This window comes from Apodemus sylvaticus, chromosome 9 (genome assembly GCF_947179515.1).
Source record: "Apodemus sylvaticus chromosome 9, mApoSyl1.1, whole genome shotgun sequence".
NCBI classification, from domain to species: Eukaryota; Metazoa; Chordata; class Mammalia; order Rodentia; family Muridae; genus Apodemus; species Apodemus sylvaticus.
The window spans coordinates 46,842,414-46,863,954 of NC_067480.1; the positions used below are offsets into that span (position 1 = coordinate 46,842,414).

The 21,541-nt window shown below is 38.9% G+C and overlaps 1 protein-coding gene across 1 annotated transcript in view; it reads right to left on the bottom strand.

The window, feature by feature from the left end:
• Nucleotides 1-21,541, bottom strand: part of Map2 (microtubule associated protein 2) — a 268,392-nt gene that overhangs the window by 75,655 nt on the left and 171,196 nt on the right. Inside the window, exon 4 of the mRNA XM_052193488.1 lies at nt 6,129-6,206. The gene's annotated coding sequence lies outside the window, so the exon portion shown is untranslated. The remainder of the gene's footprint in view (nt 1-6,128; nt 6,207-21,541) is intronic.

Below are 21,541 nucleotides of genomic sequence, written 5' to 3' on the forward strand. Positions count from 1 at the left end.
AGGGGAAAAAAATTAGCTGAGAAGAAATAACCAGTGATCACACCCTGAGTGTGAAGCAGTTAATCATAACCTCCCAGAATTCTACAGTCACAGGAAAGCAGCACCCTGTGAAAGAATTAATTAGCAAATAAGCCGATTTTATACACTACTGAGGTGACAGAGTTACTTTTAAACAACATTGAAATAATACTGTACTGGAAAGTTTTATGTCAACTTGACACAAGATAGTTATCTGAAAAGAGGGAAAGAACCACAGTTGAGAAAATGTCTCCATGTCTCCATAAGATCCAGCTGTAGTGAATTTTCTTAATTAGTGACTGATAGGGGAGGGTCTCATCCATTGTGGGTGGGACCACTCTGACTAATGGTCCTGGATTTTATATATATATATAAAGCAGGCTAAGCAAGCCATGAGGAGCAAGCCAGCAAGCAGCACTCCTCCATGGCTTCTGCATCAGCTCCTGCCTCCAGGTTCCTGCTGTTTGAGTTCCTGTCCTGACTTCTTTTGTTGATGATGATGAAGAGCAAGATAGATTTTGAAAATACTATTTCTATAAAGTACATTTCTTTAAAAACCATATCTGTGCACAATTGTAAGAATTAACTTTGATAGATGAATTTGCCTACTACATTTACTATTTTAACATGATGTAGGAATTATGATTCATAAATGTATGCCCATGGTATGACTGACATCTGGTATTGCTCCACAACTTAAGCTATTTGACCCGTGCATACAAAGGTAATGATTCACAAATTTCTACTAGAACCTCAGTTTACTAGCAGTTCATAGAACTCTTTTCTTTATTCTTAGCATTAGGCAGACTGTCCTCCCTCCTCGGTTTTTTTTTCCCAGATGACTGAGAAACGTGGTCCTGGCCTGTGTTCACTCTGAATGTGCTCCTCCTTGATCTCTGCCTTTCCAGCACTTGATTATAGATGGCGATGAAGCAAGACCACCAATGGCAGGAGCTTGAGTCCTGGCTGACTACAACTGCACAATAGTTTTTTTCCTTTCTAGTGAAAAGTTGGATGATTGCAAAAGTTTGTGCATTTCAGTGAGAATATATGCCCTGCACAGGAGTTATCCTAAAGTCAGAGAACGAGGACTGAAAAACTGCTCCAGTGGCCAATGAGAGGCAGATGTTTTGTTTTGATTTTGGCACAAGGCAGCTGGGTCGGCACATGGGCATGATGCGCCACATCATTTTCCATGTTTTTTTATTGTTGTTGTTGTGTTTTTTTGTCCGACAATAGAAACCTGGGTTGCACAAAGGGATACAAACTGACCTCAGAGCTACAGAGGATGGCCATGTGTGTCTAAGAACATTACATCTCAGACCCAGATCTCAGGGACAATAGCTGAAGCTCGGGCTGCAATGTTCCTCAGAATGCACTGTCTCAGATTACAATTAGTTTGAATTTACACAGGACTTTGATTTGAACATACTCTAATCTCAGTGAAAAGCAGTAAGAAAAGCTTGCCTGTATGCAAAAGAAGAGTTATTGACAATCATGTGGAATCAAACTTGTAAAGATGAAGCAGAAAGACCCTGGAGAGACCTGTGGCCTTAGCAAATACTGAGAAGCTACTACCTTTAGACTCACACACTGTCCATTTCCTTATCTGCCCTTGGGTCATGAAGAATGCTATAGGTTAGATATAGATGGCATTTCTCAGGAGTTTGTATATTGAGATTTCATCCCATTGTGTGGTTTTAAGATAAGGAACTAACAGCAAAACTCCAAGGTTTTAGCAGCGGGTTTAGTTAGAATTAGATAATGTTATATAGGTAGAGGCCATGTAACAGAAATACTGGTTGTTTAATGAGAGATGGAAGAGAAACCAGATGATACATACATATGTTGGCTCTCCCATGTAATGACAGTACTGTCATGTGACACTGCCAGGTAGTGGCCTAGACCTGAGACCTGAAGGATGAGTCAAAATAAACTTCTTTGTGCTTCCCTTCGGTATATATATATATATATATATATATGCACTCAGGAGTATATAACAACCATTCTGTTTAAGCAAAGTGCATTGTGCATTCTTATTCATTATAACCCAGGATCTACATTGGTCGAGGCAAAGTTACCACTATTGGACAGCAACTGTCTTCTGAGTACAGATATCCAGCAGAACTGATTGTTAAATGTTCTATAGCTAGTTTCCCTCTTTAAATGACTTATCCTCAAAGCCAATTAGCTGGATATTAAGCATGACTGGGTTACCATTATTTTACTTATTTATTGTTTGTTTATTCATTCATTTATTTGTGTGTGCTCTCAGTGCACTCAGGTCCCTCACTGCATGTGTGAAAGTCAGTAGACAACTTGCAAGAGTTGGTTTTCTGCCTCTATCCTGGAAATGGACCTCAAGTTGTTGAGTATGCTGGCAAGCATGCATACTCAGTGGAACCTTCTCAGCTCTCCCAGACCTCTATTCTTGTATTCAAACATTAGAATAGGTGCTTGTAAGTACCAAATGTTTTCTTTTCCTGTTTCTATTTGGCCAAACTGTTAAAAGACAATCCTTAATCACAGCAGTCTTTTATAGCAGGTGGTTCCCACCTCTGCCTCCAGAACTCCAGCCCAAACAATCTGCTGAGGACTGCTGAGGAAGCAGAAGAATGTTCTAGTGACTCAGCCTGTTAAGTAGGAGGATTGTCATTGTTATTTTAATTCCTGCCACAGGATGTGGGCAACTCTCCTTTTCCCTGTCCCCAGAGTACTAAGTACTGATGCTTCTTTAAAAACTCCACCCAGGTTTAGCTCTTGATCAGTAAGAGCTAGAAGACCTGGGCACCATGTTTATGAACAGTTCCTGGCACAGAGTAGAATAGATTTTTGCCAAAGCACCATCAGACATCCTAAAGTTGCCAATCAAATTTATTTCTAGAATGCATAATGTATCTGGCAAATTGTCTCTGTAGACTGCATTGACAGTCTCGGTGAGGCAGTGATCAGTTCAAGAAAGGCACTCATCTTCAGAGAAGATGGAAGGAACGCCAGGCTGTCATCCTCTTTTTGTTAGCCATTGGTGGCACATGGTGGCCATACTGTTTTCATTCTGTTTCCAAGTGTTCTCAACAGTATAGTCATCAAGTGTAGCTCCTTGGGATATTGTGAAACTAAAAACCTTATCCACATACACAAAATAATTTGCAAAAGATAAACTCCCTCCAGCTCTAAATGAAAAAAAAAACATATAAATGTTCTGATGAATGTATGATCTAAGTTTTGTTGAATTGTGGCAGATTATAATATTTACTTAGGTAAAAGACATCAAGAACAGTACATATTTATTTTAGATTAAAATATTCTCCTTATGTCCATATGGCTAGCTTATTCCTAACTTGTCTATGTTGTTTTGTAACGTTTTGTATCATAAATCAAGATCTGAGATGATAAAAGAAGCAACAAAGGTTTTTCAAAATACTGTAAAATTGGAAAAATTATAGATTGAAACCGGGAAAGCGCTTAAGCACTGAAAAAGCAATCGGTTCTGCTAAGACAAATAAATGAATCCTTTACAGGGCACCAGCCATTGCTGATGTGCACTGTGGGTATTCTCTGGGCAAAGCACCCGCCTGCCATGTTGCCCAGGAACCCCTGCATACACAGTCCTCCCTCCTGCAAATGAGAGCTTACCCGGGAGGTGGTGGCCTAGGTGCTGGTGACAAAGAGTTTCTGCCATCAGAGGAAGGAAGCAATGTTGAGATGATGTTGGGCAGTGCAAACGATGACAATTGTATTCTATAATTGTCATCTAATATTTGATAATTGACATCTAATATTTGATCAATTGTAAGTACTGTAATGTTCTTCTTTGGGATTTAAAAAGGTCAAGCCATAGGCCTGTAACAGGTGGTTGAAGCCAGCAAAGCTAATTTTACAGCGTGATTAACAGTGCATTAAACTATTCCAGTGAGCTTTGTGTGAAAATAGTTGCTGACTTCATAGGAATCAGAGAATAAACTTCAGAGATAAAGACCTACCTTTACATTTGAGATTGCATGTGTTGGAAATGGCTAATTTCAAACTTTACGCAATATAGTACTCAGCACCTCTAGGTGAGCAATTTCAAAGAACGACATTTATGAAACATTTTCACTGTGATTACTCCATTCTGTGATAATCCTTCACTTGGAGGCGTTAGAGGTGGCAAAGGTGATCGTGTGGTATTAAATAACATATCTAAATAAAAACGTCCGCATAGACAGTTACTTTTGAAGAAACACTGGATGAATCTTCATGTTTTCCAAGATATCATTTTTGATAAATAATGTTTCTTTTTGATTTTTTAACAAACCCCCAATATACACAAAAATTCCTAAACATACTGTGGGATAAACAACTCTGTACACATGAGCAAATTCTAGAATTAACTGTAGTGTTAGAAAATAATTAAAAATGATTTTTATTAAAACTTCTCCTGTAATTTTTTAAAAGGAAATGTAAGCAAATAAAACGGACCTCCCAGAATGTATTTTTCTTTTAAACATTTCAAATTTTATCTGTAGCATTTATATTATGTTTGGGAATAGTCAGAGTTTCACCTGTGGTGAAATAAAACCTATGTTGATTATTGTATTATGGTGGAACTATGAAAATCATGGCTCCTAAGAGATTAGCAAAATCCTCATATGCCAATTAAAAATGTGTTTCCAGCTGGGAAAAAAATAAAGCATAAAAGGGCTTGGCATGGTATCTTATAGAGAGAGCATCAGCTCCCTTATACACAAATTCCAAATACGTTTTATAAGACATGCTAAAGCCATGTTAGCATCGAATCTTTAAAGTTCTGTAAGATATATAGATGTAATAATAAACACCAGAGAGTAGTATGTAAAGCAGTAACCATTGTATCAGCTGGAATGAGAGCCAAACAGATCTCTGTGTGCCAATATGCCTGCATCTAAATCCAGCTGAGGGAAGGAGACTCATAATGCCACATCTGCAGAGTGACACCGGCTCTGCACATTGGAATATCCATGCCACTGTGCTGCGTTTGTTTGACACCTGGTAGATCACACAGAGGACACTTTGTACCTTTACAGTTCCGACCCTCACTGGGAAGAAAGCAGAGACGTGAGAAGAAAACAAAGAGTGCTTTTCCTCCTGTCATGATTTATTCAAAAAAGAATTTAAGATAGCTGTGTGTGAGCAGCTGTTTAATCTGTGTGTGGTGCTCCGGTATTGTCGTGTTGTTAGTCTTTTGCAATGAAAACATTATAAAATTTCCACTCAAAACTAAACTAACAGATTAATAAAAGTGATAAAGTAGACATTGTTGTGGCCAATTCTAGGACCTTTAAAAGAAACAAGTGAGACTGAAACTCAAATGCATTTTCTGGAATGAGTGATCACTCTCTTGCAATCTCTGGATAATTTTAGTCTGCTTTATTTTTAAAGTTTCTCTGTGAAAAAGTGCAAAGAGAAAGAAAAGGTACTTTCTATTTGTAAACTGACCTAGAGTGCTCATGTATTTATTCATGCAATTATTGGATATGTGACAGGTGAACATGTACAGAAAGATTGTACCTGCTTTGCCTTGCCTGCATTTTCAGCAAATGTTGCTTTCTTATGTAAATTCAGAGGGAATATACGTAATATGCAGGGGAATGATTCTTGGGTATTTCCTCCTCAGGAACTACCCCTGCATTACCCCTGAGACTGGGCTCTTTCTCCCATGTGCAGAGTTTTGGCGAGATCTGCCTCTCATCCCTTTGCCCCAGGCCCCTCTGTAAAAACATCTATTACCTACCCCACAGAGCTGATGTAAGGAAATAAATTAATTAATTTACATAAAGTCATGCAGGCACATTTCTAGCACATGATAGGAACAGAGGAAATATCATTGTTATGGTTAGCCATAGTGAAGAGAGGGGCTTGGTTCAATCCTCATTTCAAAGCAAGTTATTTTCATTTAGCCAATTTGGAAACTCTGAAGTGGTATTTTATAATTCCCAGTCTATATGCTGTAAAATTCAAAATGGTATTTCTTCCTTAAAAAATAAATTGGCATTTAATTCAAAAGTTAAAAAAAATCTATGGTTAGCAAAGAAGTGAAGTATTTTTCATAAGGGTGGGTCAATTTTATGGTAGAGAGAATAGGGCCTTACCTATTCAAGGAAGCTGTAAAATAGTGATGTTTGTTATGTTGTATTCTCAAAGGGTTGGTGGTATGTTCTGGCTTCTTTCTGTTAAAATAAAAAGAAAATTCATGAGCTAATTTCTGACCTACACATGGTATTAACACATGGTATTGCACATGTGAAACAACTTATGAGTTTTATTCTTTGAATTTGGGTAACTATGAGACTGCAAGATCGCTTTCCTAATATTTATTTGTGACCTGCTGGCCACTATCTCAAGCCTGTGACACAGAGCAGAGAATGTATACAGTACTGCATGCTTTTCAAGTCTTTCTATGTCACATTAACAATGTTTCCTAAGGGTAACACCCAAGGAAGAGTAAAATTACGACTTGTTCTTAGCTAATAAATAGTAGAAGATTGTGTAATTTCCCCAAAGAATATATTCATAATTGTTAATTATATGCAGTAAGCTTTAAAAAAGACTGGGCCTCTAGCCCAGTCTGCATTGATTTTATGAAGCACAGGATGGAGAGGGATTGTTTTAAAAATAACTAATTAAATCTTCTCTATAGAGTCCCAAATTTACTTTGACATTCCAAAACCTGAAAGTCACTCTGGATTCTGCTGAAAAAAAAATGCCACTGAGGGTCATATAGAATAATCCTCACTAAAGTGGTTCCAGGAGACAGGTGGCACTACTGGAAAGCTTCAGGCTTGATTTCTATCTTAAAACTGTCCAGGTGTGGCCACCTTCATCGTGGGCAAGACTACAAAAATGTACAATGTACAAATACCACTCAAGTCCAGCTCTTCCACATTGGGTTTGTAAAGCTGTGTGTATTTATGATTTTCCCCCAGGACTGATATGTGTTCATTCCAGTAGAATATACCCTATCCCTTTTTCAAGGAAGACACGCTATCATTAAAAAACATGAGACCCCTAAAAGGTAGCCTCCATACAGCATTAGAATCCAGAAAAAAATTCAAGCAGAAGATATGCATGAATTAGTTCTTCTTTTGTCTGTTCTGGAATGTTTTGTTTTGATTGTGGTACCAGAGATCAAATGTAGGGCCTTAGGCTTGTTAGACAAATGCTCTACCACTGAAATATCTACCCATCCCCCTTCTGGACCTTAAAGCAGTAAATTCACATAAATGTAGGAGCCGACAAGAGTGATTCAAAGCAACAAATATTGATTGTATTGAGTGTTTATTATTAGCTCCTTTGACTTATGAACACTCACAGGGTATTAAAGCAAGCATGTCTATTGCTGGATAATTAAATTGAAAAGGCTTGACACTGAAATAGTAATATAGAAAGTTCTACAGCTGAAAAGAAACATGGTGGGATTTTCCCTACTTATAATAGTTTAGTAATTATTTTACCAAGGATGACTACTAAAATCTTGGCACACAGATTTTTGTTCCTTTTGAAAAATATCTGAATTGACTAGGGGGCAAAAAGTTGTGTGTGAAAATTTTGGCAAATATGAAAACATTCTTACACATCTATCAATTATCTATCTATCTATCTATCTATCTATCTATCTATCTATCTATCTATCATATATCATCCATCCAGGACAAAATCACTAGGAGGAGAAATTTATGTAGAGTTGTAGCTACTTAAAAGCTAGATTTCAAGTAAATGATTAGAGTGGTTTTCCTTTGCTTGTTTCCTTAGTTTTTGTTTTTGTTTGTTTGAGACAGGGTCCCTCTATATAGCCCTGACTTCCTGCTTTCTCAGAACGTACTATGTAGGGGCTGGCCTATAACTCACAGAGATCTGACTGTCTCTGCCTCTAAGGTGCAGGAATAATAATGGCACCACTGTTCCAAGCTTCTAGGTTGGTTTTAGAACAAAAATGAAATGGTAGAACAGAGCTCATGATCCTGTTCAGATAAAAAAAACTGTATTTAACAAATGAATGTTAAAAACAAAATACCATACTTATTCTCTTTAAATTCAATATTTCCTTCAGTCTCTGAAGGTGCTATTATTCCAAAAAGAATATATGCATATGTTTAAGTGTTTAAGTATGTATCATGTGTGTGTGCCCATATGCATGTGCGTGTGCGTGTACGTGCAAGCGTGTGTGTGTGTGTGTGTGTGTGTGTGTGTTTGTCTTTTACCCTTGTAACAAGGAGATGAAAAGAATTCTCTAGAGCAACATTCAGCAAGCTGCAGTTCATAGGACAGCTGCATCCCACTGCCGCCTCTTTCCCCAAGTGCAGTGTTGCTGGTACCTAGCCATTTCCATTCATTCCTGGGAGGCCAAGGGCTGCTTTCATGTTGCAATGGCAGAACTAAGCATATCTGTGTTTACCTTTTGAGCAATGGTGTTGTTGCAATAGCCAATAGGAAATAGCACGTCCACAGTGTGAGCAATATTGGCATTGCTAGAGATTATCCTCTAAGACTTCCAAACTGAACTCGGTAGTTGCACAGGAAAGTAAAATTTCAATTCTAATCATATAAAAAGAGCAAATTTCATCCCAAAAGAAATGGGGTGACCAAACAGTGAAGTGATTATTAGAAACTTAGTGCTTCCAGTCATGAAAATAATACTCTGTGTTCCTGTAATTTCTACTTTTGTTGGGGTTTTATTATACAAAAGAAAATGACTACCTTTTTTTTAAGACTTCATTTTCTGTGAGGTATGTAAATGCCATGTGGGGTTTAGTTTTAAAAAAGAAACTTATGAACTATTCTGTAAGGGACATCAGAGTAAATGGTCAATTTTCAGTTAGTCTTATACAGATCTAAGTGTTCATTTTTATCCCATTGACTAATGGTTACATTGACACAGCTTAGTCTTTGATATTCTTCAGTTTTAACACCAGATATATTCAACAGGATGGAATGTGAATCAGTGTTAACAGATCCTATTGACTCTTCTTTGCCAGTATTCTGAGCACTTCAAACATAGAATTAATTTATTCCTCAACATCTCCCTTTGACTGTTAGATGAGAAAACAGGCTGTGTGTGGTAGCATCCTTGCTCTTTCCATGAATACACGTAGAAAGTGGATAAACCTTTTATCGGTGAACCAGCTCTTGACAGACACAGGGGAGTAGGTTCGGGTCTCCATCTCTGATGCATGACCTTCTCAAGCACAAAGACTCGTGGCTCTTCCCAGAAGTCTAATTTCACCCATGGCAGCTTTCAGTTTACTAGAAACTCTAAGCACATGCATCGTTCAGGATACTCAGTTTCTTGGACAAACTGAGATGTAGCTCCTGATAAAATCGCCCTGGTGCTGACTCTCTCTGCCACAACTCTGGATTGCTCCATTCCTTCCATGGGGTTTGCTTCTGCCACTTCCCAGGAGCTGGGAGGGCTGGATGAGAACATCGTTGAGGATCATGGCTGCAAAGCCTTACAAGGTCAACTGGTAAACACATTTCAGAGCTTCTGCACAGGGTGGAGAAGAGAGCACATGCTTTCCTTGGCATCAGATGTCAAAGTGAATTTACCATTTAAGAAGGAACCTAAGTAAACACCTGCTCAGGGTTAATGTGAGCATTAATTCATGTCTAGGAGGGTACATATGTGTACATATGTGTCTGCACATGAACGCAAGTACATGGTGGCTAGTGGTCTAAAGTCCTTCTAATCGCTCTGAAGGGTCTTTCACGGAACCTGGTGCTCAATGACTCAGCTCGATTCACTGGCAAGCCTTAAACATCCTCTCGTAATCACACTGACACTGACACTTGAGCTTAGTGGTGTGGTTTGAATGAGATATACCCCATGTATATTTAAACCCAAAGTTCCCAGATGATAATGCTGTTTACGATCCTTTAGGAAGGAAAGGCTTGGTGAAGGAAGTCTCTGGGGTAGGCAATGAGGGTATGAAGTCTAATCTCTCTCTCTCTCTCTCTCTCTCTCTCTCTCTCTCTCTCTCTCTCTCTCTCTCGCTCTCTCTCTCGCTCTCTCTCTCTTCCCTTTCCACATCCTGTGTATGGATAAAAATGTGATTGTTCAGCATCAGGCTCCTGGCACTGGACCTGAGTTCAGAACCTGGTGCTGACTCACCGACTCAGCCACTCTTTCTTCAGCTAGGCCTTTGTCAGTTGCTATGCCTTCCCTGCCATAACAGATTCAAAGCTTCCATAAGACAAATAAACCTCCTGATCCTTTAAGTTATTTATTTTATCACATTAAAAGAAAAGTGACTAATATGCCTTTTTTTGTTTGTTTGTTTGTTTTTATCATGGGTGCTTGGGATTGAACTCAGGTCCGAAAGCTTGTGGGACAAGCAAGAGCCAGTTTAGCCATTCCTTCAGTTCCCTAAATTAATTCAGTAGGCTTATGTTTGCGTTGGATGCCATGCATAACATTAAAGTTGGAGTGAGAAATTAGAATATCATGAAAAGGTAATACCAAGGTGAGCTGTTTCTCAAGGATGTAGCTCCTGATAAAATCGCCCATCTTTACTCCTCTTGTGCACTTGAAACACCCTCCACACTAAGTATCACTTAGTTGATTAATCTTCTGTTGTGATAGGCATTTTCAGACAACCAGAACAGAGACCGTTGAAGTTGCTAGGGCACTGAGTTGGGTTGCTGAAAACTTACTGTAATTGCAACAACTAGCATTAGGTGCTCTGTGGGCTTCTAAATGAGCAATAGAACTGTTTCCCGCCTATTTATCAACCTGCTCTATTGGTTTTCAACAATTCATGCAACTCAGTTCACTTGTCAAAAGTGACAGGATTTCAGCTATTGAGGACTGGACTGCTGATCTATTAGGGAAAACCTCTCCTATTCCAAGTAGTTTTTAAATAGATAAGCTGCTGTCAACATTGCCATGTAGTCTAAAAAGCTACTAACCCATTTCTATTTCCTAATATGCTTAGAATCACTTATTATCTAGAGAGTTGTAAGGTCAAGAAAGTATGCTGAACCAAAAAGCTATCAATGATTGAGAAACGTCTCTCTTGGGACTATTGTGTAAGTTCTTCTCTTCTCTTCTCTTCTCTTCTCTTCTCTTCTCTTCGCTTCTTTGTTTCGCTTCGCTTCTCTTCTCTTGTCCACTCCTCTCCTCTCCCCTCCCCTCCCTTCTCCTCTCCCCTCCCACCCCTCTCCCCATCCTTCCTTCCTTCCTTCCTTCCTTCCTTCCTTCCTTCCTTCCTTCCTTCCTTCCTTCCTTCCTTCCTTCCTTCCTTCCTTTTTGATTTCTTTCTGTTTTTTTTCGAGACAGGGTTTCTCTGTGTAGCCCTGGCTGTCCTGGAACTCACTCTGTAGACCAGTCTGGCCTTGAACTCAAAAATCCGCCTTCCTCTGCCTCCCAAGTACTGCTATTAAAGGCGTGGAACCACCACTGCCTGGCAAGAGTTGTTTCTCAAACATTATATCTGCATAGGATGAAATATATGTCAAATACACACTTGAAAGAAATAAGAACTATTAACAAAATCCTTGTTCACTGTCTTCCATATTTTCTAGATTGCTAACGTATTTGGACTCTGTGGGAGTGTGTATAAAAATGTGAATTGATATTGTGATATTTAGTACCTATAGCAGAAACAAGGCACACATGTCAGCATCCTGCTTTATTTATATACTTCATTGCAATTTTCTGCCCAGGATAACTATTTATCTGAAAAAATATAATGCTTCCTTACTTGACAGAAAGCCATCTGTTCACTTGTTTCTAATTTTCATATAGGTGTCAGATATTCTATTCTATTTTTCAATTTTAAAGATAAAATTATGTGTACTTACTATGTTATATAAAGTAAATGATTGGAATATGCACTGTTATATAAATTAAGTGGCTAAACATCAGACATTCACACACACACATATTCATACATTTCTCATGTTGCCATTTTGTAGTAAGAACACTTATCTACTCTTAGGTTTTTGGGGGTGCATATTGTTACCATGTTTCTTAATAAATCCTCAAACTTTTCTCTCCTACCTACCTAACATTTTGTGGCCCTTTCTTTCAACTTTATGTCATCAATCTATTGTCAAGCCCAAGACCTCTTAGACAAGTTCTTTTGAAGATCTACCAATTGCCCCTTTCTTCAAACCTCTGACCTCTTCAGTAAGGTCGTTCTTCTTCTTCACTTTCATTTAAGTGTCTCTTCGTGTCTCCTCTATTCATTTTCTCACTCCCTTTTCTGTCTCCCTCCTCCTCTGGTTTTTCTCTTTCTTCCTCTTCCTTTCCTCTAGGTTTATCAATTTCTTCAGTTGAAGTGCATATCTCTAAGAATATTCTCCAGGATAAACAGAATATACCTATTCATTATGGCTCCACCATGAAAACTCCTATTACACTTATTTTTGATTTATACTAGTGATTATATACCAATATCCTCTAAATCAAACCATTCAGTTCTTTAGAGACATGCACTAAGTCTCACTATGTTCTAAAAGAATCACAGATAGGACCAGAGAGATAGTTCAGTAGTTAAGAGTGAATACTGCTCTTGAATGGGGCTTGAGTTCATTTTCCAGTATCCAAGTACTATGACTAACCACCATCTACATCTGTGGCTGCATGATATTGGGTACCATCTTCTGACCTTCCAAGCACTTCACTCACATACCACCTCTCCTCCCCAAAAGACATATCCTTGTCACAAACAAACAAACATACAAACAAAAAACCCAAACACCTGAGGAAATAACTCAAAGGTTTCAGGAAGATCATGAAACTTAAAAGACTTACAAGCCTCTCTCTCTCCAGTGTTATATAAGCAGTAAAGACAGCTAAAGAGAAGATACCTGTTGCTTTGTTGAGCTTCCTGCAAGTCATGCAGAGAAGCCCAGGGTTCCACTTTTTCATGGGGCATCCATTACCCATTACCTATCGAAGGATAGGCTCTTGGTGATGAAGATGCTTAAGAAGTGTTCATGTGCAGCCGGGCAGTGGTGGTGCACGCCTGTAATCCCAGCACTCTGGGAGGCAGAGGCAGGCGGATTTCTGAGTTCTAGGCCAGCCTGGTCTACAGAGTGAGTTCCAGGACAGCCAGAGCTATACAGAGAAACCCTGTCTTGAAAAAAACAAATCCAAAAAACAAAAAAATAAAAAAAAATAAAAAAGAAGAAGTGTTCATGTTTCTATAAGCAACCAGTCACCTGTATGTCTGGTTTACCAAGTTGACTTTGACAAGTCTTTGGTTCTCTATCTGGGGTCAGTGGTCATCTTTTATGCCTCTCTTAGAGTAGTGTCACACAACATGTAATATTGCTAATTAAAGCAATTTGAAACTGAAAGAAGCCTCCACCCCTATATTTGTCTTTTCCATTTTATTTCATTCCTAGAGAACACTAGTATCTGAAATATATGGATTATTTTTTCATAGAAATTGAATTTAAATGATACATATACAGGATCAAAATATTATATCATATGGCTATGCAATGGCCAATAATGCTAACAGTACATCAATTGTCCCTAACAATGCATTACTTTACATCTTGGACTAATTCACATCTCCAGCTCAATATTCGTATCCTGGAATCCTAACCTCCAATGCAAACTGGAGACGAAGCTCTTGTGTGTGTGTGGGTGGGGGAGTGTACTTAAAGCTATCTGAGGTCATAGGGTGGAATTTTCATCCAGATAACTGAGACCAGGGCTTCAGGGCCAATTCTTTTCATCCATGCGAACACAGAAGCATATACTGTTATATTGACTAAACTTTCAGGGTTTCTCTAAACCCTTTTTAAAAATTATTATTATTATTATTATTATTATTATTATTGTTATATTATTATTTAATCATTTTTTACAGTCTAGTTGTTTTCCTACTCCCAGTTCCTCATCCCATTCCTATTCACTCTTCTCCAAGAGGATGATGTCCCCACCCCTCACCCTACCAGACCTCCCTATTCCCTGGGGGCCTCCAGTCTCTCCATGGTTAGGTGCTTTTTCTCTCACTGATGGCAGACCAGACGGTCCTCTGTTGTACATGTGTGTGGGCCTTGAACCAGCTAGTGTATGCTATCTGATTGGTGGCTCAGTGTCTGAGAGATCAGGGGTCCAGACTAGTTGAGACTGCTGGTCTTCCTATGGGGTTGCCCTCCTCCTCAGCTTCTTCCAGTTTTTCCCTAATTCAACCACAGGGGTCCTCAGCTTCTGTTCTTTGGTTGGATCTAAGTGTCTGCATCTGACTCTTGCAGCTGCTTGCTGGGCCCCTTGGAGGGCAGCCATGCTAGATCCCTGTTTGTAAGTACACCATAGCATCAGTAACTGTGTCAGGCCTTGGTGCTTCCTCTTGAGTTGGGTCCCAGTTTGGGCTGGTCACTGGACCTCCTTTCCCTTAGGCTCTTCTCCATTGTTGTCCCTGCAGTCATTTTAGACAGGAACAATTCTGGGCCAGAGTTTTTGATGACTGGGATGGCAACCCCATCCTTTCATTTGATGCCTTGTCTTTCTGCTGGAGGTGGAAGTTCCCTCCCCCCTCTGTAGGGCATTTCATCTAAAGTCCTGAGAGTCTCTTTCCTCCCAGGTCTCCGGTACATTTTAGACAGTCCCCCAATGTCCTGTCTCCTGAGGTTGCCTGTTTCCATTCTTTCTTCTGGCCCTCAGGGTTTACTCCTCATACCCCCAATACCTGATCATGTTTGCCTTTCTCCTCCCTGTTCCCTCTCCCACTCAAGTCCCTACCTCCCTCTGCCCCCACCTCCACGATGGCTTTCTTCTCCCTCCCTAGTGAAATTGAGGTATTCTCACTTGGGCCCTTTAGCTTGTTAATTTTCATGAGTTCTGTGGATTGGCTCTGTCCTTATAAAACCAGGAGAAATCACTTTAGAGAGAATATTCTACTTTTAATTAGTTGATAACCCTATATGCTGCATCAAGCTCTTTGTGTCTCATACCTGATGTTTAGTTAATCCAATGGAGACTATTTAGCAAGAATCTCTTACTCTTGTTGTATCCTCTGAGAGACTTAAGTCACTTCCATGCTGTTGCCTATAAAACTTCAACTGTCTCTGTCTATTTGGTAGTCAGACTTTCTTTTTCTAGTATTTCTTTTAATTTGTGAGATTATTGTATAATTGCATTATTTTGTCCTTTCCTCTCTTGCCTTCAAACCTCTTCATATACCCCTCCTTGCTTTCTTTCAAATTCATGACTTCTTTTTACATTAATTCTTATTACAAGTATGCATGTATATATACATTCCCATGTACCCTGATCAGTTTGTATGTTACTTGAATGTGTGTTTTTCAGGGATGACGATTTGGTATTAGATACACAATTTCTTTTTTCTTCCATGAGAATGTCTAGTAGTGACTATTTGTGTCAGTGAAATATGTATATTATTTTTCATGTTAATTGAGTTGAGAATGAATGCATATGCAGGGTCGAAATATTAAGCCCTATGAGAGCACACAATACACTTTAAATAATGTTCGTCTTTCATCAGTTTGTCTTTGATGATGAGTTACTCCGGGTCTCAGCATTTCTTAGTTGCCTGTTGCTCTTTATGTAGGGTTGAGGCCTCATAGTCTTTCCCGCATCTACCTACTTTAGCGTGTTTATTGATGTGTTCTTGTTTAGATCACATTTAGGCAGTCATGCAGTTGAGACTTTGTGGGTGAAGCACCTGACATTTTTAGGAGACACAGTACTACACAGAACTCCCTGTTCCTCTGGCTCTTATAATCTTTCTGCCCGCTCTTCCATAGTGTTCCCTTAGCTTTAGGTTCTGGGACTGTTTTATAGATCTATCCATTAGGACTAGGTACCAAAGCTCTGCATTTTGATTCGTTGTAGTTTTTCTGTCATGGACTCTGTGTATTGTAAAAGCTATAATTAGGGAGCAAAGGGTGATAAATATATAAGGAGAAAAGCATAAAATAATAGTAAGGATGTCTGTAAAAGTCATAAGGAATCATATTAACTACTTGCCTAAAACTCCTATAACACACACATCTCTCTATAAATATACAAACATACTTTAAAAGAAAATTTTTCATTTGGGATGACAACAATTTCTTTAAGAGCCCTGAACCATCTAACAAAACCTCCAACACCAGGCATGAGAAGCTCTCTTTTGAGTTGTTGGTCAGGATTTTCTAAGTGACTTCCGAAACATTAAAAGCTATTGTTAAATGTCCTTAGTTGGCCCCAGAAGTAGATAGGTAAGTCCCTGTTGTTGAAGATACCACATTCTTCAGATGCCAGGCCCAGAGATTCTCTGAGTTGGAACTTACCTGAATGGCTTTTCCCTGAGGACTAGCTTTCAGGGTACCAGTATTGTCATGCAAGCTTGCCAAGGAGCAAAGCAACCAATTGTCCTATTAGTTATTTTACCTATAAACCACAATAATGAACATGGCACAATAAGCTAACAATGCAGTAGTGGCATGCATAGCTTGGCAGTAATCAAAAACTCTCAATTTGGACTCAAATACCCACTCCACAAGAAGGAAATCATACCTGGTACTGGAAACCTAGCCAACTAGATTCCTAGTAAAGTCATGGAACTTGGAGGAGGACTTACATCTACCTCCTTTCTCCTTATATTAACCTCCTTTTAATGTGAACAGGAGATAATAATTGATTATTTATTTAGGGCAAAGGACCTCAAGGATGAAACTTTTCTTTTTTTCCTTGACTGAAAGTTGTATACAGTATTGGTTTCTTTCAGTAGCTTCATACTTGTCATTGTCCCCAACTGCCAGAAGTATTTAAGGCAAAATATCTTTGTGTCCTGGCTAGAGGCCAGGGATACCAGAAGGAGCTTCTCCTTACCCTGATCTCTTTCTCCCTAAATGAGAATCACTTTCCTGGGAATCATACTTGACATGACTGAAAGTGAGAGGCACCTAGACTTCCAAAGAATGGGAACTGGACTGGGCAGTTCACCAATCCAGTAAGACCTTATCGACTCCAAAGTAGTGTCCCTCGATGATATAGCAGTCCCATAGAACCTATCAATGAGGACTCTGTCCCCCTTATTTTTTGCTTGAAAGTGCTATTATAAAATATCCATTTCTTAAAATCATCTTTTGTAGCACATGAATTTCATTCTTTGAATTGCCAAGACAAATATCTGAATAACACTAGCCCAGGGGAGGTTTTGTGTGATTATAGTCATCTTGCAACTTAACTCACAAATTAAGCTCACTGAGAGCCATGAAAGGACATATTACTCTCAATGATACACTAGACTGAGTTTGTGTCTACTGGGACCTGTGCCCAAAGTGCACGGCTTCTTCAGCAATAGGGACTCACCTTTTACCCCTGGAGGCAACCAAAGGCAATAGAAACAGCCTATAATATTTTGGTAGTTTCTTACACAACCCTACCAACAATACAAACAAGTGCTTTTCATGCTTGGTGTTGGGGATTTTGTTAGATAGTCTATGACTCTTAAGCGGAGCACTATGCACTATCAGCTCATATGAGAAACTTCATTAAACTACGCATGTATATGCATTCATTGATCAACTGATGTATGTTATAGATATTATTAGGTGGATAGCTAATAGTATGATTCCTTTAGACTTTTTTCTTTTTTAAAAGATTTTTATTTTTACTTAATATATATGATAGTTCTATGTGCATGCATACCTGCATGCTAGAAGAGGGTATTAGGTTCGATTATAGATGGTTGTAAGCTACCATGCGGTTTCTGGGAATTGAACTCAAGATCTCTGGAAGAACAGGCAGTGCTCTTTACCACTGAACCATATCTCCAGCAGTCCTTATGACTTTTTCATATACCTTTACTGTTACTTTATCCTCCTCCCTCTTTCCATATTTATCCTCTTCTGAGTTTACCCTAGATTAAAGAGCTATAGGCACTGATGGAACACTGAAATTGGAAAAAATAGTCTTCTCTAGGGAAGAGTACACCAATTGGATATCCATACCTAATGGTCAGTTCTCAAAGCATTGATGTAAGTAACATACAGAATGGACAGGTTGCTTTCTATACTTAAGAATATAGTGCATACACACATATATGGAAGAATCAAAGAAAAAGAGGCCAGGAATTTAAAGGAGAACAAGGCAGGGTGTACACAGGAAAATTTGCAGGGAGGAAAGAAGAGGGGGAAATAATGTAATTATATTATAAACTCAAAAAATAAAAAGAATATAATATATAAAAAGAATCCCAGAAAATTGCCAGTATCAATTCCTCTATAGCAATCAATGGGAAGGTAGACACCTGCATGGCAGGAGGGTAGTCTTCATAAAAACTAAGGCCTAACTCTAAACTTTAGTCCCATGATAAAATAACTTCCTACAGGGTCAGTCACCTAGACTGTGACAGTCACTCATGAGAACCTGGGAAGTCTAAGCACCACAGGACATTATCACCATGAGTGTATAAGACTTACTTGTTTAATGTTTACCCCTCCCCCTTCCATACCCACTCCATTCCAGCTAATCTCTACACTGTAGAAGGCAGGCACTGTTTTCTTACTTTGCTATGACCTACATGGTAGAAAATGATTGTTCAATAACTAACTGTGCAATGTATAAACAATGGAAATGTATAATACAGAATGTGCTTGGTGCTAGTTAACTTTAGTAAATATACTCCTGTGTTAAAAGCAACAGGATATTCTCATACCTGGCTTAATTCTCTTATTTATAAGCACATAAATAAAGATCTAATGAATATGAATGACAGTAGTTTAATTTTCCTAATGTGTCTGGGTAGAAATTAATTAAGTTCAGCTTTGAAATTAGAAGACTTCAAACTGTGTTGAAACTTGAGCTGATCATTTAGTGGCTGTGCGTTTGCATTCAGGGCAGGCCTTCTAAAAGTATGATTCTCCAATGTTGTCATAGTTAATTATGAGACTTCTCATAAAATTCTTGCAAAAGTGACATAAACATATGGTCAAAGAAGATTTTTGAAAATTTTGAACTTTGCAAAGTATCAGCTCTGTCTTCAAGCGTGATATCACCATTTAGTGATGCTCTGCTCTCTGTTAAGGACACAGGCATTACCTAGAGCAGAAATCCTCCCATCAGGTTTGTTTGTGTGGTCTTAGCGCCAGCAAAGCTATAGTTTTGCCTAGCATCCCAATAATTTTGGTAGATCTTTAAGGGACAGAATGTCTTTGGGAGGGATTTGCCAAAGAAAGGAATCATTCCATTTACTGATAGTCCAGATTTCACCTGCTGGGAGTCATCTGAAATAAGGGGATTTGATAGAGCAGGCATTTGCCTAGATCAGGGAGACAAGAGCATCAGAGGATTTGGAAATCATATGAACAATCAAATTACAGCTGCTGTATAGGAAAAGTAGAATTCAGCTGACCAGCTGCTTCATGGCGTTCTTTTACTGAATACCACATCTTTGACTGCATATCATCTAGAAAGGCACATATTAAAGAAGGAGGAAAAAAGATTCCTCACACTAACAGAATTATGCTATCAACCAGAAAATTGAAATTCCGATAAATCCATTTTAGTCCCAAAGAACTCAAAGCTAGCTCTATAAGCAGAGGGTACCACCAAGTCACTGCAATCTGGAGGAAAAGTTTACAGATTAGGGTGAGCTCAGACTGCTTCCAGTTCAAGAGGCAGTGCACAATAATTCAATTAAAACAGTGGGAATGAAGTTGGCACCCCCTCCTTCTGTAACTCTAATTTGAAATATCTTCTTCCCAAGTTATTGTCTGAACAGTGGCTGCCAACATTTTTATTACTACAGAAATGGCTTGTGATACTCATTAGGAAAAATGTGGGTCTCTTGAGTGGAAATATTACTTACTGACTAAGACAATCAATCAACATAAAGTCTAGTCATGAGACACCTCGGACACCCAAGTGTTCTGGAAATTCTACAAAAATACTCCCATATGTATCATACAATAATGCTCACAGCAGTAACCTCAGAAATATTAAGATGCCCATGGACGTATCAAGATTCTTCCACCCAAAAAAGGCTGGGGTAGGCATGAGGGGTGGAGACTTGGCATAAAGATAGATGTTAGAGACAAATAAAAAGAAAGACTGCCTCTCCATAAATAGAAAGCAAAGTAGGAGGTAGATTGTCGGCTGGGGAGCTCTTTAGGGCTGTTTTTCACTCTCTTTCATTATTCTGTTCCTAGCTTTACAGTTCCCCTCCTTTGTGCTCTTTTTCACAGGGGTATTCTATTATTGTGCTGTGTTTAATTGGCTTAGATTTAAGTAAATAGATGTCACTGAGATGAAGGGCAATGGGAATATAGCAAGGGGGAGCATAGAAATTAACACAGGCAGTACCAAGGCAAGGGCGACAGAGACCAAGGGGAACGTAGGCAGTCCTGGCTACCCAGGAAGCTTGTGCTCACAAAAGGCTTTAATCTAAAGCTCTTAGTGGCCACTTAATGTGTATAATCGAGCCACATGTGTCTATAAAAATTATGAAAATAAGATTAACATCTCAGCTAAAAAGTAACAGCTAGTGAGCCAGTGGGACTATAAAGATTCCAGCTGCTCTAATGACTGTTGTTCCCAAGCAGCACAGCTAGTGCTGATGACTCCTTGCTTGGGTGCCCCTGGGACCACACCAACTACTTTTGGTATCTGTAGGCATATGAGTCTAATCAGTAGAAGGGTTTTAACCTCATCCTCTTTGAATGATTTTTTTATTGAGCCTCTACTAAGACAATGGTTAGGCAAAGCCAAACAAACTTTAGGTTATAATTTAAGTTTATTGATGATTTTGTTTCTGTAATTTCATGTACATTTTTGCTATATGTCTTAATTGAAAGCCACCCAGTTTTAAGGTAAACCCACGAAGCTAAAGACAGGGAAAAGAGAGGACAGAAGTCATTTGTAATGCCCATCTTGGCTCAGGCATTGGTCTTCCGTATGGGATTTATGTTCAGTTAGCTTGAACTGATTGCTTGCCCTGAGCTTTTAAAGTATTCTTACAGTACTCTCCTTGTTTCTTTGGAGACCTCTGGTGACCACAACTGATGTGAAACACTCATGGAGTAGAAGAATCCCAACAAAAGAATGTTCTACCCACATGTAGGAGGGTTGTTCCCACTTCAATTAACCTCAACTAGATAAGCCATCAGAGATAGACCCAGAGGCTTGTTCCTTCAGTGATCATTGAAGATAGTATTATTCACACAGACATACATACAGGCAGACACATACACACAGACACACACACAGACACAAACAAACACACACATAGACACACACAGAAACACACACATAGAGGCCTCTCTTCAATCCTTGTCGATCCTCCTTCCACCTCTCTTATTTTGACTTACCTTGAATTTTCTGTGTCAACAGATAAGAACTGGGTTTCATTCAAATCTATAATCCCAAATGAAGGATGAATAACATCAAAACACATGACACACATGTATGATGTATGCCATAGTGAATCTTATTAGGTAATAACTAATATAGGCTAATAAAATGACATTTTATAATTAGCATCCAATGGAGTCTTCCATGAAATGAAACTCAGTCCATGAGCATCAACCCATCATAGAGCCA